This window comes from Ochotona curzoniae, unplaced genomic scaffold, assembly GCF_017591425.1.
Source record: "Ochotona curzoniae isolate NIBS_2020 unplaced genomic scaffold, NIBS_Ocur_1.0 contig_3520, whole genome shotgun sequence".
Classification (NCBI taxonomy): Eukaryota; Metazoa; Chordata; class Mammalia; order Lagomorpha; family Ochotonidae; genus Ochotona; species Ochotona curzoniae.
This window is the reverse complement of record NW_024465894.1, coordinates 11,598,355-11,612,582: the sequence shown is the minus strand read 5'-3', so window position 1 is coordinate 11,612,582 and position 14,228 is coordinate 11,598,355. Positions and strand designations below refer to the sequence as shown.

Below are 14,228 nucleotides of genomic sequence, written 5' to 3'. Positions count from 1 at the left end.
CCAGGCTGAGCTACAGTACCCATCGGCATACATGTGGGTCAGGCGGAGCTAGTCTGCAACACCCACAGGGGGAGGAAGAAAAACAGGAGCCTAGAATTTTGGTCTTCCATGTGGGTGGCAAGAACCATCTTTTGCTGCTTTCCCAGGCATATAAGCAGGGATCTGGACTGCAAGTAGAGCAGCTAGAGGTTGAATTGGTGCTCCAAGGTGGGCTGTTAACATTGCAGGCTTGCAGGTTGTGGCTCAACCTGCTGAGTCACAAGGCCAGCCCCCAATTGTGCAATGGTTTAAGTCGTACACAGATATTTCCCATTACAATTTTTTTTTAAAGATTTTATTTTATTTTTTATTGGAAAGGCGGATATACAGAGAGGAGAGACAGAGAGGAAGATCTTCAGTCCGATGATTCACTCCCCAGGTGGCCACAACGGCTGGAGCTGAGCCAATCTGAAGCCAGGAGACTCTTCTGGGTCTCCCACAAGGGTGCAGGGTCCCAGTGCTCTGGGCCGTCCTCCACTGCTTTCCCGGGCCACAGACAAGGAGCTGGATGGGAGCAGGGCCGCCGGGATTAGAACCGGCGCCATATGGGATCCTGGGCGTGCAAGACAAGGACCTTAACCACTGCGCCATTGCACCAGGCCCTACAATTTTTTTTTTAATCAGGTAAACGAGTTGGTGGTGCATCACACTAATCTGCCTGCAACACCAACATCCCAGATGGAAAGTCCTGGCTACTCCACTTCCAATCCAGCTTTCTGCTAGTAGCCTGGAAACACAGGGGAGAATGGCCCAAGACCTTGGGGCCCTGCACCCACATGGCAACCCAAAAGAAACTCCTGCCTCCCAGCTTTGAACTGACCCAACTCTGTACATAATGGCAGCAGATGGAAGATGTGTGTGTGTGTGTAATTCTGATTTTCAAGTAAAATAAGCAAATATTTTTAAAAATAAAATAAAATTAGGTGAGTTAGAGTTTCAGCTCAAAACAATTGAATGGAATTGGAGCCCAGAATTCAGGATCTGCTGCAGGTCAAGACCTGAAGGGACTGGAGAGGATGCAAGACAAGTGCAGTGGCTTCCCCGGGGGGAGAAGAAAACCTGCCATGGCGAGGTTTGCAGGTTGGCATGAGCTCCCTGTCCTTGGCGTAGACCAGTGGGAAGACCCATCTAAGGGTGAAGCAACAATGGGAGCACTAAGTCAGACTTGTTTAAGAGGTCCTCAAGTGGCCCAAGGCAGCCACCATCCCTCTAACAAGGCAAGTGTTTGAGCCTGGAGCTTATGAAGAACTTTAGCAAGTTTTCAACTTCCTGGCCATGGCCTCAAACTCCCAGCAGAAAGGGAAGCGAGAATAATGATGAAGTCTTTCTTGATGCTTCCAACAGCAGGGGGGTGTCCCAGGAGATTGGTTCATCCCCAGCTGTCCTCCATCCTGATGAAGTCACAGCCACACCCAGTGTGCAGCAGTTACTCAAAACATTTCCAGAGGTCCCTGTCCTTGATCCCCACATGAAAAAGCTTGCAGAGTGGGGGCTGCCACACTGGCTCAGACAGGCACAGTAGGTGGGACCCGAATTCACCTGCAGCATCACTGTGAGTTGAATGCCATCCTCATCTACCCCAGTGATAGCTTGAAGGGGGTCCCCTCCAAAATCCATGTGTTGGAAATCCTAACCCATTTTGCCGCAGGCTGTGACTTTATTTCGAAATAGGGTCATGGTACATGCAAGATATTCAAATATAGTCACTGGGTAAGTCCGAATTGACCACAACTGATGTCCTTGAGAGAAGTGGAAGTGTGGACCGGACTCCCAGGGAGACCACAAGGCCTGAATCAGGACTGGTGTGGGCACCAGCCCAGGAATGATGCAGGGGCAAGCACCTGGCCAGGAGTTGCCTGCCAGGAGCTCAGGCATAGGTCTGGGTAAACATTTCCTCTCCAGCCCAGCCAATGCTTTGCTCTGCCTCTGGGTCTGGGAGGCTCATGTGCCTGAATCCCTGCTGCCCGTGTGTGAGACCAGCATTCTGGCTTCAGTGCAGCCAGCCCCAACTGTAACGGCCATCTGGGGCCATCAGGGGCCATTGGGGATCATCCGGAGCCATCCGGGGCCATCAGGGACCATCGGGGGCCATCAGGGGCCATAGGGAGCCATCTGGGGCCATCAGGGGGCCATCAGGGCCCATAGGGGCCATCAGGAGCCATTAGGGGCCATCGGGGGCCATCAGGAGCCATCAGGGGTCATCAGGGGCCATCAGGAGCCATCGGGGGCCAGCAGGGCCATTAGGGTCTGAACAAGCAGACGAGATTGTTCTCTCTTCCCATCTTTGCCCCTACTACAACCAACTCTGTCACTCTGCCTTTCAAACAAATAAATCTTCAAGAAAAAATAAAGAAACAAAAGCTGCCCTTTCCATATTCCCAACTCAGCTATTTCTAAGACAACAGAGAAAGAGCCTCAGCTCTCCCCTTCCCCCCACCCACCCACACACCATCACATGGCAAACGGGAAAGAATTCTCCATCATTTCCACTACAACAAAGCCCAGGGGACAGCGACCCCGGGAGAGCGGCTCCAGGATGCTAAGCCGAAGAACCTGATTCTCAGCTCCTAGTCGGCTGTCAGCTGAGCCCAGGGCCTCCTGAGCTTCCCTGAGGGTGGAGGATAAAGTGGTGGCCCTGACTGCCCATGACATCTAGGCCGATCTTTGCCCGCATCAGTAGCTTGCAGCGCATGGCTTCCTCAGCCATGGGGTTTTCCTACCGTGAGTTGAACTTGACTTGGGGTGAGGCCCCTCAGTGAGAGGACAGCCAGTTTAGCACCACTGTGACTCACCAAGAGGACACCAGCCCACCCAGGTAACCTCCCAGCCTCCTCCCTACAGGAACAGAATGGGGGAGAGGGAGGGACATGTTCATGAGATGAAGACAAGCTGCACGTGCCCATGTGGACCCACATACATGTGCTCACACCTGCACCCCTGCTTCTTTGCTTCAAACCACGAGAGCCACAGGGAACAAGGGGAAGGACATTAACTTAAGTAGCAGATTGAGATTTTTTAATTACTATTTGAAAGGAAAAGAAATGCAGAGAGGGAGAAATCTGCCACCTGTGTGGGTACTCTCCAGATACCTACAACAGCCTGGACTGTGTCAGACCAAAGCCAGGAGCCTGCAACTCTACCCAGGTCTCCCATGTGGTTGGCAGAGACTCAAGCACTTGAGCCAACACCCTCTGCATCCCAGAGTACATTCCAAGAAGCAGGAGTTGGGAGAGGAGCTGAGACTTGCCCTCTGATGGGATATCAAACATTCCATATGCTGTCTTCATTCCCAGGCCGGATGCCATCCTTTAGGTGGAGATTTTTAAGATGAATAGGACCAAGGCTAAATGAAGTCAGACAGGACTGAAAAGTAATAGAACCAGGACTGCTGTCATGAAGGAGTATTTGCTACTACCCAGAGGGAAAAGCGACTGCACAGAGCACGAGGAAATGTGCTCTGGAAGCATTAAAGAGATCTCAGCATCATACCTGCACAGCCCTTCAGGATGAGATGCTTACTGCAGTCCCTGCCTTCCACCCCCCTCCCCATCCCAGCCCTTGCTGTTGACACATTTATGACCTCCAGGAGGGGCACTGTTGTCAAAAGCTCCATGCCTTGGCTCAGCTATTCCCTCTGCCTTCTGCTTCTGTTTTGTCTAATTCCTACTCATACTTCAAAACCAAGCTCAAGCACCTCTCCTTGGTGGCTCTCTGCGTTGCCTTTTGCACATCTGCTGCCACTTACCATGGTATAATTTTACATTGCTATGATGGGAAGAAGCTGGGAACCAGAAAGATGTAGAAGAAAATTAAGGGTGAGATTTTTTTTTTTTTGCTGTGGATCTTTTTGTACTGGTTGCTTTTGAACTGCATGAATGTATTTCCTATCTAGCAATAATGAGGTAGAGTACTAGTCAGTAATCAAAATAAGAGACACAAAATGAAACTAAACAAAAAAAAAATCATAATGATGCACAAAGACAGAAATCTATTTTACATGATTTTATTTACATAAAGTTCTAGAACAATCAAAATAAATCTATGGTAACAGGAAATAGCTTGGCGGTTTTTGTTAGGTTTGGCAGAGCAGAAGTGACTTCACCCTCCCTGCAGAAGTCATACTGACGCAGGAATATTGGGGATGCCAAATCACCCTAACCTCATCTCTGCACAGAAGCTTAACACCTGCCGTGATGTGTATCCCACAAACTACAGGCCACAAACATGTCCAAACCAAGGAGCTGCCACCTTTTCCCATCCCCGACGCCTAAGATGAATAAAAGCCCAGTGTTGTATACCCATGGCAGCCATTTCCCTCACACGCTCACCCCACCGTATGGAAGTGGCCCTAGACTGCCTCCGCCCGGGGTGCAGTCCATCAGACTCTCTCCTGTAACTAAATGAAACTCTTTTCCTGAACTAAAAACCTCTCTCTCATTCATCTCCAAACCTCACAGTTTTCCTGGGTAGAAGATGAGAAAGGAGATTAACCAGAAGCAAGCACCAAGAATCTCTTAGGATGATGAAATGTTCTGTATTTTGATTATGGTGTGGTCCATACATCAAGACTTTGCACTATGTCCTTAAAAATGCAAACATTTAATCACATACAAATCATAACTCAATACAGTTGGCTAGGGGATCAGACCCATGGGGTAAACTGCTGCTTCTGCCTCTAGGGTCCCTAATCAGAGAGCTGATTTGAGAATCGGCTCCTCTACTTCTCATCCAGCTCCCTGCTCATGTGGCTGAGAAGGCAGCAGAAGATGGCCCAAGTGATTGGGTTCCCACCCCAAGTGGGAGACCCTCAGGGAGTTCCCAGCTCCTGGCTCCAGCCTGGCTCAACTCTAGTTGGTGCAGCCATTTGGAGAATAAATGATTGCATGAAAGACCTGTCTCTATCACTCTCCCTATCAAATACATAAATATTTTGATAACTAAAAGCTGTTGACTAAAACAACAACAAGAACAACAAAGACAAGAGAAAAAAAACAGCCAGTGGTTAGATGCCAGAACTGTGGTATACCTCCCTCGCACTTCTGTCAACTCTTTCATGTTTGATCTGACTTAAGATGGTCTTTAGAGAGGTGAATAGAGAATTGTGAATTTCAGCAAAGCCAATGTAGAAGATCCGGTTGGAAAAGCCCATAGCAGCCAAGTTGTGGTGGCCTTGGCAGCCTGGCAGGGCACTGAGACTTCAATCCATAGATAAGAAGTGATAAATGGGTGCCTTCAGTAGCCAACAGTGTTGTGGGGGTAGGTTCTCTGGGCAGCACTGGCAGCAGTCAGGAAGAGGAAGAGATGGGAAACACAGCACTATTTCTGCTACTCTCAGCCAAAAATGAATCTCAAATGGTTTCACAAGCAATCTTCTCCCCATCTCAAGTTGCTGGAAATGAGGCTGCTCCAAAGTCCTCAATTTTCCCCACCGCCCTCAGGCCCCGGGCTGGCTCAGTTCCTCATCTGGCTCCTGGCTTTATAAGCAGGTGATTGCCTCTGACGCCACCTTCAGTCAGGGTGGCTCCCACCAAGAGGCTCTGACCCACTGCTGCCCCAGGAAGAGCTGAATGATGGCCAGACTGTACCCTGTGATAGTGGTGCTGTGGTTGCTGGCAGGGGTCTCCAGGTTTGGCGAAGGGACTTCTAATCCTGGCTTTGTGGCCAGGGTCTCCAGAAAAGGCCTGGAATATGGTAAGGGGATTTGGCCTTTCCTCCTGGTATCCAGAAGTGTGGTAACAAGGACAAGGAAATCTGGACGAGGGTTTGGCTTCTGGCTGACTTAGAAACTTGGGTTATGTCCCCCTCTCAACTTGAGTCTCACCATCTTGGATATTGGAGGGTAAAGGTAAAACTAGATCAGTATTTCCCCCTATGTTAGAATTTCTGCAACACAACTGAAAATATGGATCCCAGGGTACCACCTAAGACTAGCTGGGAAGGGCCTGAGAATTTGTATTGCCAACATATAGCCAAAAAAAAACCCCTCAGGTTTGATCCCAGTGTAGTGAATGGTGCTTCAAAAGCCCTTCCTCACTCCCCCTCCCCATTTTCTATCACTGCTTGCAAGATTTTGTTGAATGAATAAGCCTGATTTATCATTGACCTGGCACTTGGAATGTCTGATACAGTTCAGTTCTCAGAGTCTGGCTGGTGTCATTACCCACTCTGCAAATGAGAGATCCAAGGCTCAAGGAACCTGAGGGTCTTGTCTGGGACTGCATCAGTTGTAAGAGGTACACCTTACTCTCAAATGCAGGCCAATGATACTCCAAAGCTGGGCCACTCAGCTGCTACTTCAGGCCGACTCCCATCAAATGCACTCACTCAAAGTCCTTGTATTTCTCCACAGCCTGCCAGTATGGAGTAACCATCCTGAACAAGCAGCTGTCCAACCTCAGGTTGCCTGATTTCTTGGGAAGCTACAAGGCCGGTTGGTTTGGAAATGTGAGCTATGAGCTTCACCGGTGAGAGATCGCCTTTCTCCAGCCCAGGGGCAGTGAAGAAGGAAGGGTGGGAGCCCAGGATCGTGGAGGGCAAGGATAAACACAGAATCAGCAGGTGGATTAGGGACAGTGATGGTGACCATGGCCCTTTTTGTGGGGCTTCTGGAAGAGGCCAGGTGTGTCCTGAACCATCAGGATGAGACGAAGACCCCTGCAGGCCATTCACTAGTCCTTAGGTCACAACTGCAGACTGGAGTCCTACCAGGGTTGTCTGGTGGGAGCTGGCCCAGTTGTGGAAATAAAACCACAGCCAGGGACAACCCTAACAGATAGAGAAAAAAGACCCTTGCCATTCCCATCTTGCCATCCAGCCCAACTAAAAGGCAGGTGCAAAAGGGGTCTGCACACGTATAGTTTGCACAGGTCAGTCCATCCATTTAGATCTGGGAAGGGAAGGCCAAGGCAGGGGTTTGAGAGCCTGAACCAACCTCGAAAGACAGGGAAGTGATGATCACACAGCACTCTGAGAGTCAGGTCAATACCCTGGGAAGAGCAGGAAACGCTGGAGAGACTCCGAGGAGTCAGGCAAGAGATAGGCGTGCACCTGATTCTTCTGTTTTGCACTCTGCCTTCCTCCCTCCACTACAGCCTAAAGATCCATCACTTCAGACTCGGGGACGCAGGACTGGATCTCCTTCCAGAGCATGACGTGGAAGTCTCTCTGTCCAACAACTTCCTGCGGGCCGGGGGGAGCTGGAAGGTGGAGAAGGAGTTCATGTGAGTTGTACTGATTCCAGCCCTGGGCAGATTTCCCCTTCTGGATTTTGTTTATTTGAAAATAGAGAGACAGAGGGATCTTCCATCAGTTTACTCACTCCCCCAAATGCTTATCATAGCCAAGGGTGGACCAGGATGAAGCCAGGAACTCTATCAGGTCGCTCATGTGGGTGGCAGGGACTCAAGCACTTGGGCCATCACCTGTTGCTTCTCATGGTACACCTTAGCTGGAAACCCGACTCACACGTGGAGCTGGGACTTAAATTCCGGAACTTAAACATGGGCTCCCAAGGGACAGCTTATTCCCTGCACCCCAATCCTGGATTCCTTTTTTCATTTTAATTTATTTTTATTGCAAAGTCAGATATATACAGAGAGGAGGAGAGACAGAGAGGAAGATCTTCTGTCCAGTGATTCACTCCCCAAGTGCCTGCAATGGCAGGTGTTGTGCCGATCCGAAGCCAGGAGCCAGATCCTCTTCTGGGTCTCACATAGTTGCAGGGTCCCAAAGCCTTGGGCCATCCTTGACTGCTTTCCCAGGTCACAAGCAGGGAGCTGGATGGGAAGTGGAGCTGCCGGGATTAGAACTGGCACTCACATGGGTTCAAGGGTTCAAGGCGAGGACTTCAGCAGCTAGGCAACAGTGCTGCGCCCCCCCGCCCTTTTTTAAGATTTATTTATTATTGTTGGAAAGTCAGATCTACAGAGACAGACACAGAGAAAAAGCTCTTCCATCTGCTTGTTCACACCCTAAGTGACCGCAACGGCCAGAGCTGAACTAATCCAAAGCCAGGAGCCAGGAGCTTCCTCTGGGTCTCCCAGGCAGCCCCTTGATGCAAGGTTCCAAGGCTTTGGGCCATCCTCAACTGCTTTTCCCAGGAAAAAGCAGGGAGCCAGATGGAAAGTGGAACAGCCAGGATTAGAACCGGCACCCATATGGGATCCCAGTGCATGCAATAAGAGAATTTTAGGTTACCACACCGGGCCCTATTCCTGGATTTTTAAATATCTGGTCCCTATGCCTCAGTTTTAGAATTTGTGAAATAAGGCTAATAACAGCTCACCTCAGAGGCATAGCTGAAGATAAAAAAAAAAAACACACACACATACACACAACAAACACTCAGTGAACACTGGCTGTTCTCATCAACGATGAGTTAAAAGTCAAACACACAGCTAGCCAGTGGAGTCCTGAGACTCAAACCAGTCTTCATTTTTTGTCCTCTTCTTCCTGGTGGAGACTCAGAAGATAAACAATTTTCTCCTATCTCCCAACCAGCATCCTCGAGGGGACCTTTGATCTGAGGTTGGACATCTCCATCTCTGCTTCTCTGAGATTGGGCAAGGATCAGGCCGGGCGGCCCACCGCCTCCGTGGTCCAGTGCAGCAACTCCATCGGCCACGTCAGCATTGACACCTCTGGAAGCTTAAGGTAAGCAGTCACATGCACTTGCTGGAGATGTTGCTCACCCAGGTCACCTATCATGGGCTCCACGAGGGTAGTGAGTGACTAATCGCCCAACTGCCAGACAAGGTGGCTAGTGGATTTTGTCTGTCTCTGTCACTCTGCCTTTTGAATATATTAATATTTTAAGAGAAAAATAAGCACCCCTATTTTAGATAATAAACATACAGCGACAGAAGTATATATGATTAGTCCTCACTTAATAGAATTTTAGTTGGAGAAGGGTAGTCCACTAGTGTTGTGCTGTTCCAAACAATGCCTATAAAAGATAATCTTGAGTAGAATATTATCTTGCACCTGTGCAAATAAATCGTAGGATAAATTATTATGCGTAAATCTGTTTTGTGGTCTTTTTTTTTTTTTTACGTATTTTTATTGGAAAGTCAGATATACAGAGAGGAGGAGAGACAGAGAGGAACATTTTCCATCCACTGGTTCACTTCCCAAGTGGCTGCAATGGTTGAAGCTGAGCCAATCAGAAGCCAGGACCCGGAGCCTCTTCTGGGTCTCCCACATGGGTGCAGGATCCCAAGGCTTTGGGCCATCCTTGACTGCTTTCCCAGGCCATAAGCAGGAAGCTGGACGGGAACAGGAGCAGCTGGGATTAGAACCGGTGTCCATATGGGATCCTGGAGCATGCAAAGATAAGACTTAAGCTGCTGGGGTACCGCACCGGGCCCTGTTTTTTGTAGTCTTAATGTGTGGTCACAAATTATCTTCCAAGGGGACTTGTTACCTCCATCCCGCTGGTCATGCATGAAAGTATCTGCTTGTCTACACTAGCATTAACCTGCTGTGTTACAACAGTAGCTTCCCATCAAAGTGAAGGGGATCTTAAACTGTCGCTTCTCTTATGAATGGCGTGGGGTGTACTTTGCAGAAGTTGATTCGCATCTGCTCCTGTCTTTCCTGGGACATGCTTGCTCCCTTCCTTAACAGTCCTCAAGACGTTTGATGTCTGAACTCATTAACCTCCTTTAAGTCTCAAGTTAGACAGATCCTATTCAAATGCAATGTATGAAGAAGTATGAAGAATGGACTTGGGGATGGCACTGTGGTAAAGTGGCTTATGTTACCACTTGTGAGGCTGGCATAGCATGAGTGCTGGTTCAAGTCCTGACTGCTCCACTTCTGACTCAGCTCCCTGCTAACAAGCCTGGAAAGGCAGCAAAGGATAGCTTCAGTGTTTGGGCCCCTGCACCCACATGGGGGACCCAGAGAGCTCAAGAATCCAGTATGGCCCAGTTACAGCTCTTGCACTACTTGGGGAAATAAAATCAGTGAATGCTGGATATTTCTTTCATTCTCTCCTTCTCTTTTTCTGTAACTCTTCCTTTCAAGTGCAAAAAAAAAAAAGAGAGAGAAGAAAGAAAAAGAAGGTCCTGGCGCAGTAGCCTAGTAGCTAAAGTTCTCTCCTGACTGCCCCACTTCCCATCCAGCTCCCTGCTTGTGGCCTGGGAAAGCAGTTGAGGATGGCCCCAAGCCTTGGGACCCTGCACCCACATGGGAGACCTGGAGGAAGCTCCTGGTTCCTGGCTTCTGATCAACTTAGTTCTAGCCATTGTAACCATTTGGGAAGTGAATCAGCAGGTGGAATATTTTTCTCTATATAAATCTACCTTTCCAATAAAAATAAATAAATCTTAAAAAGAGGGGGGAGTAAGGAAGAAAGGAAGGAAGGGAGGGCGGGCATAGCTGGCTCAAATGTAATTGGGAGGCCCAAGAGACAGAGCCAAAGGTGTGACCTGTGTTTGGTCAACATCATCAGACATCTCTCTCTCCTGAATGTGCTCTTTCCTCTGTTTGCTTGATCCTCAAGTGGGGCCCACCACTCTAGAGTGGCAGAGATGGTCCCCAGTACCACCAAGCTCCTAGCCTCAGTGCTTGTCAGCAAGTGAGACCATCCTTTCCCACAGCACCTGCAAGAGCCATGGGGAAAGCTCTCACTGGTTTGTGTTGAATTGTGTGTTTATCCCTGGATCAAAGATCAATATGGATTCTGATTGGTTGAGCCAGTCTAGTGCCCTCCTTCAACCTAAGGGTAGGGGTGGGGCTAGCCCCAATGAAATGAGGAAAAAGTGGATTTAAAGAAAGGAAAGGGATGCTGGAGAGGTGACCCGCTCAGATGTACAACATCAGGCTGGGTTACCTCTCATGGATTAAATCTGATTGGCAGAGTCCCTTTTGTTGGAGCAGAATGGGAAAAGTTTAGGTCCGTGGGTCGCTGCTGTTGGAAATCTCAGTTAAATCATAAAGTGTCCCCTGACTCTCTGCTCCAGCTGGATATTCAATCTCTTCCATGAAAAAATTGAACATGGTATCAAGAGTCTCTTGGAACAAGAGGTGAGTACAAGGATAAGTGGACTGTAGTTTGCCCAGGTACTGGCATATGTGTAGCTGATGTTGGAAACCATCTTTTTTCTTAAGTGCATGGTACGGTGCCAAGGCAAACTCACAGGCTTTCCCAAGGCAAGGTATGAGCACATATGCTCTACTGGCACCATGGTGTTTGGTTATCTAATCACTAGTTACAATGAATATTAGCAAAACATGAGTCTTGGGGAGAAATCACTTTGGATCCCTCCCTCACACCACACACACCAAAGTTAAGCCCAGTTTGGGGATTTAAATGTTGAAACAAATTTTACAAATTTTCTGGAGAAAAGCTGTGGCATTTTTCTGAGTTTAGGAAGATTATTCTCTTTTTAAAATTTTTAAAAGATGTATTTATTTATTTGAAAATCAAGGTTACATGGAGAGGGGGAATCTTCTATTTGCTGGTTTACTTCCAACGTGACCACAATGGCCAGGGCTCAGCCAGGCCAAAGCCAGGAGTTTCATACAGGTCTTGCATGAGGGTGACATAGTCCCATGCACTTGGACCATCCTCTGCTGCCTTTTCCAGGTCATTATCAGGGAGCTAGATCAAAAGTGGAGTAACTGGGTCACAAACCAGTGCCCACAGGGGATGCCGGCGTGTTGCGAATGGCTCCTTTACTCACACAATGCTGGGATCCTATTTTTTCTTTCAAAATTGATTTATTTACTTGAAAGGCAGAGCTACACAAGAACAGGGGAGAGAGAGAAAGAGAGAGAGAGAATCTTCCATCCACTTGTTCACTCCTTAAATGGCTACAAACAATGTCCATGGCTAGATCAGGCAGACACCAGGAGCCTGGAACTCCATCTGGGTCTCCCACATAAGTGGCAGGATCCCAAAAGCAGCTGGCCCATCTTCTGCTGCTTTCCTGGGTGCATTAGCAGGGAGCTGAATTTAGAAGAAACAAAGCAGCCAGGACTTGAACCACCAATCATGCAGGATGCTGATGTCACAGGTGACAACTCTGTCTGCTAAGCCACATTGTGTCAGCCCAGCAAATTATTTCCTAAACAAGACCTCCCTCTGCCAAAAAAAAAAAAAAAAGTACCATATGGAGAAGAGCAGTGGGGGTGGCCTCTGCTGTCTCTCACTTCTGAAAAGGAAGTAGAAGGCTTGAGGCACTTCAGTCTCGTGGGAGCTGTGAGTGGGCAGTTCTCAGTAGAAGGAGGTCCTCCGGCTGAGGGGTAGGCAGGATGGATGAAGCCCTACAGTGGACGGCATTCCAAGTCCTGTGAGAGCTGCTCTCTTTCTACCACCCAGGAGGGCACCGTCCTTACTTGGAGTTCCCAGAAGGTCTAGGTAGGCCTGCCCCCTGGCCTTTGGCTGGCCTGGAATTTGTGTTAGAACAAAGCTTCTTACAGACAGAGAGTTGATTTTAAGTCATGTGAAGCCTTGGTGTTAAATTATGCAGAATGACAGAATGAACAAGTAATTCCTTTTGCTGGTTCTCTTTCTTTCCTCACACATTAAGGGAAAGTCTTGGGCTGTGGCCAGTGTATCCTGAACACATTGCTGTTTGTTTCAACATCAAGGAGGCATTATGTAACTAGGCAGTAGGATCTAGTCAGATTTCAAGAGTGTGTGCTTCCTCAAGGCTGTGAGGGCATACTCCTCTTTAGATCCTATTTAGGCCAAAGGTGTCACCAAGTTTTTGTTTCTGTATATTTATTCAAAATGTGTACTTAAAAACAAACTTGGAAGAAAGGACTATGAATAGGACACATTGAAATATGAGAAAGGTTAAGCCATGGAGATGATGTAGCAATTGCTTAGGGCAGGAAACAGTGGAACAGGGCCTTCTAGGAAGGCCGTGGAACTCCATGGCTTCCCCAGGAGGAAGCAGGTGGCTGACTCTGACTTGGCCGTAAAGACAGAACTCTCCTCTGACTCTATTAGGCCCTTTGGTGGCCACACTGCCTCATGGCACTCTCCAAGCCCACGGAGCCTGAGAGGCCAGCAGGAAGAGGACATGATGAGGCTGGCAATGGCCTCCTGGCTCCTGGGAGGGCCTGGGTTTTGCTCTGTGCTCTCTAACGGGTGCATGTGTGTCCAACATTTCTTGCCACTTTGGCTGCTGGCACACTGGATCGATGCAGTGCCAACCCCATCATCATCCAATTTCAAGGTGGGTTTCAGGAGAAACCCAAGATAGACTGAAGCTGGGCCTGCCTGTGTCACAGGTCATCCCAATTAGCACAGTGGCCAAGGGCTGGGTACTGATAGTTCCTTGTGCTTCTCACCACACAGTCCACACTACCCCCAATACATCCCTACAGGCTTGGAGGGGTAGCACATAGGTGGTGCCTGGGAGGGGTGACCAGGGCAGGGGCCTCACCAGGGAGACAAGAGGAGGTAGGATTCACATGGCGTTCTCCCCCACTTTTGGCAGGTCTGCAAAGAGGTCAGGAAGTTGGCAGGCTCCTACTTGGAACCATACCTTCACACTCTGCCAGGTTTGGAGCCCCCACCCCTCTCCGAAAGCCACAGCACTGGGCAAACTCTAGGGTTCCATGGGAGAACTTTCCCTGAGTGTTCCCCATCCCACAGGGTTGGAAATGGCCCTGCCTCTCTTCTCTGGAGGCCAGGGAGGGAGATCAAGGGTGGTAGCCTGGGGCTGCTCAGAGCAGGGTGCTCAAAGGTTTGCAAAACTAGGAAGAGTCCCAGCCCCATTTTTATTCTCCAAAGGCTGTCGTCATTTGTGTGAATGGAACATCCTGGAATTGGATTGTGCACCACCTGCACAACTGTGCTTGGCTGCACTATAGCAAAGACTACTTTTTTTCCTTGTTTCACAGTCACCACGGTGATTGATCAGTTTGCTGGTATTGATTACAGCTTGGTAGAGGCTCCACAGGTGACTGCTGAAGGCCTGGACACATCCTTCAAGGTAAGGGACTGTGGGGGAAAGGACACTGCAGACCAAGACCCAGTATTGGGTCTGTGAACCAACGTGATTTGCCTGAAGTCCAGAAATCTGAACTTGAATTGTGGCTCAGAAACTCGTGGTGGGGGAACTTGTGAGAGAACTCAGCCTCTCTGAGCTGGTGCTCCAAATTAGCATTGTGGGTCAGGAGGTTAGTTCACTGCATGCAATTCCGAATCCTATTTCGGGGCACTGATTCAA

The 14,228-nt window shown here is 48.9% G+C and overlaps 1 long non-coding RNA gene across 1 annotated transcript; it reads left to right on the top strand.

Annotated features, from left to right (window-relative positions):
- Window positions 1-7,143: 7,143 nt before the first annotated feature.
- Window positions 7,144-11,059, top strand: LOC121157343. The gene is made up of 3 exons (XR_005884007.1): window positions 7,144-7,259; window positions 8,539-8,691; window positions 11,004-11,059. It is a non-coding gene; the product is annotated as an uncharacterized LOC121157343 (long non-coding RNA).
- Window positions 11,060-14,228: the final 3,169 nt, after the last annotated feature.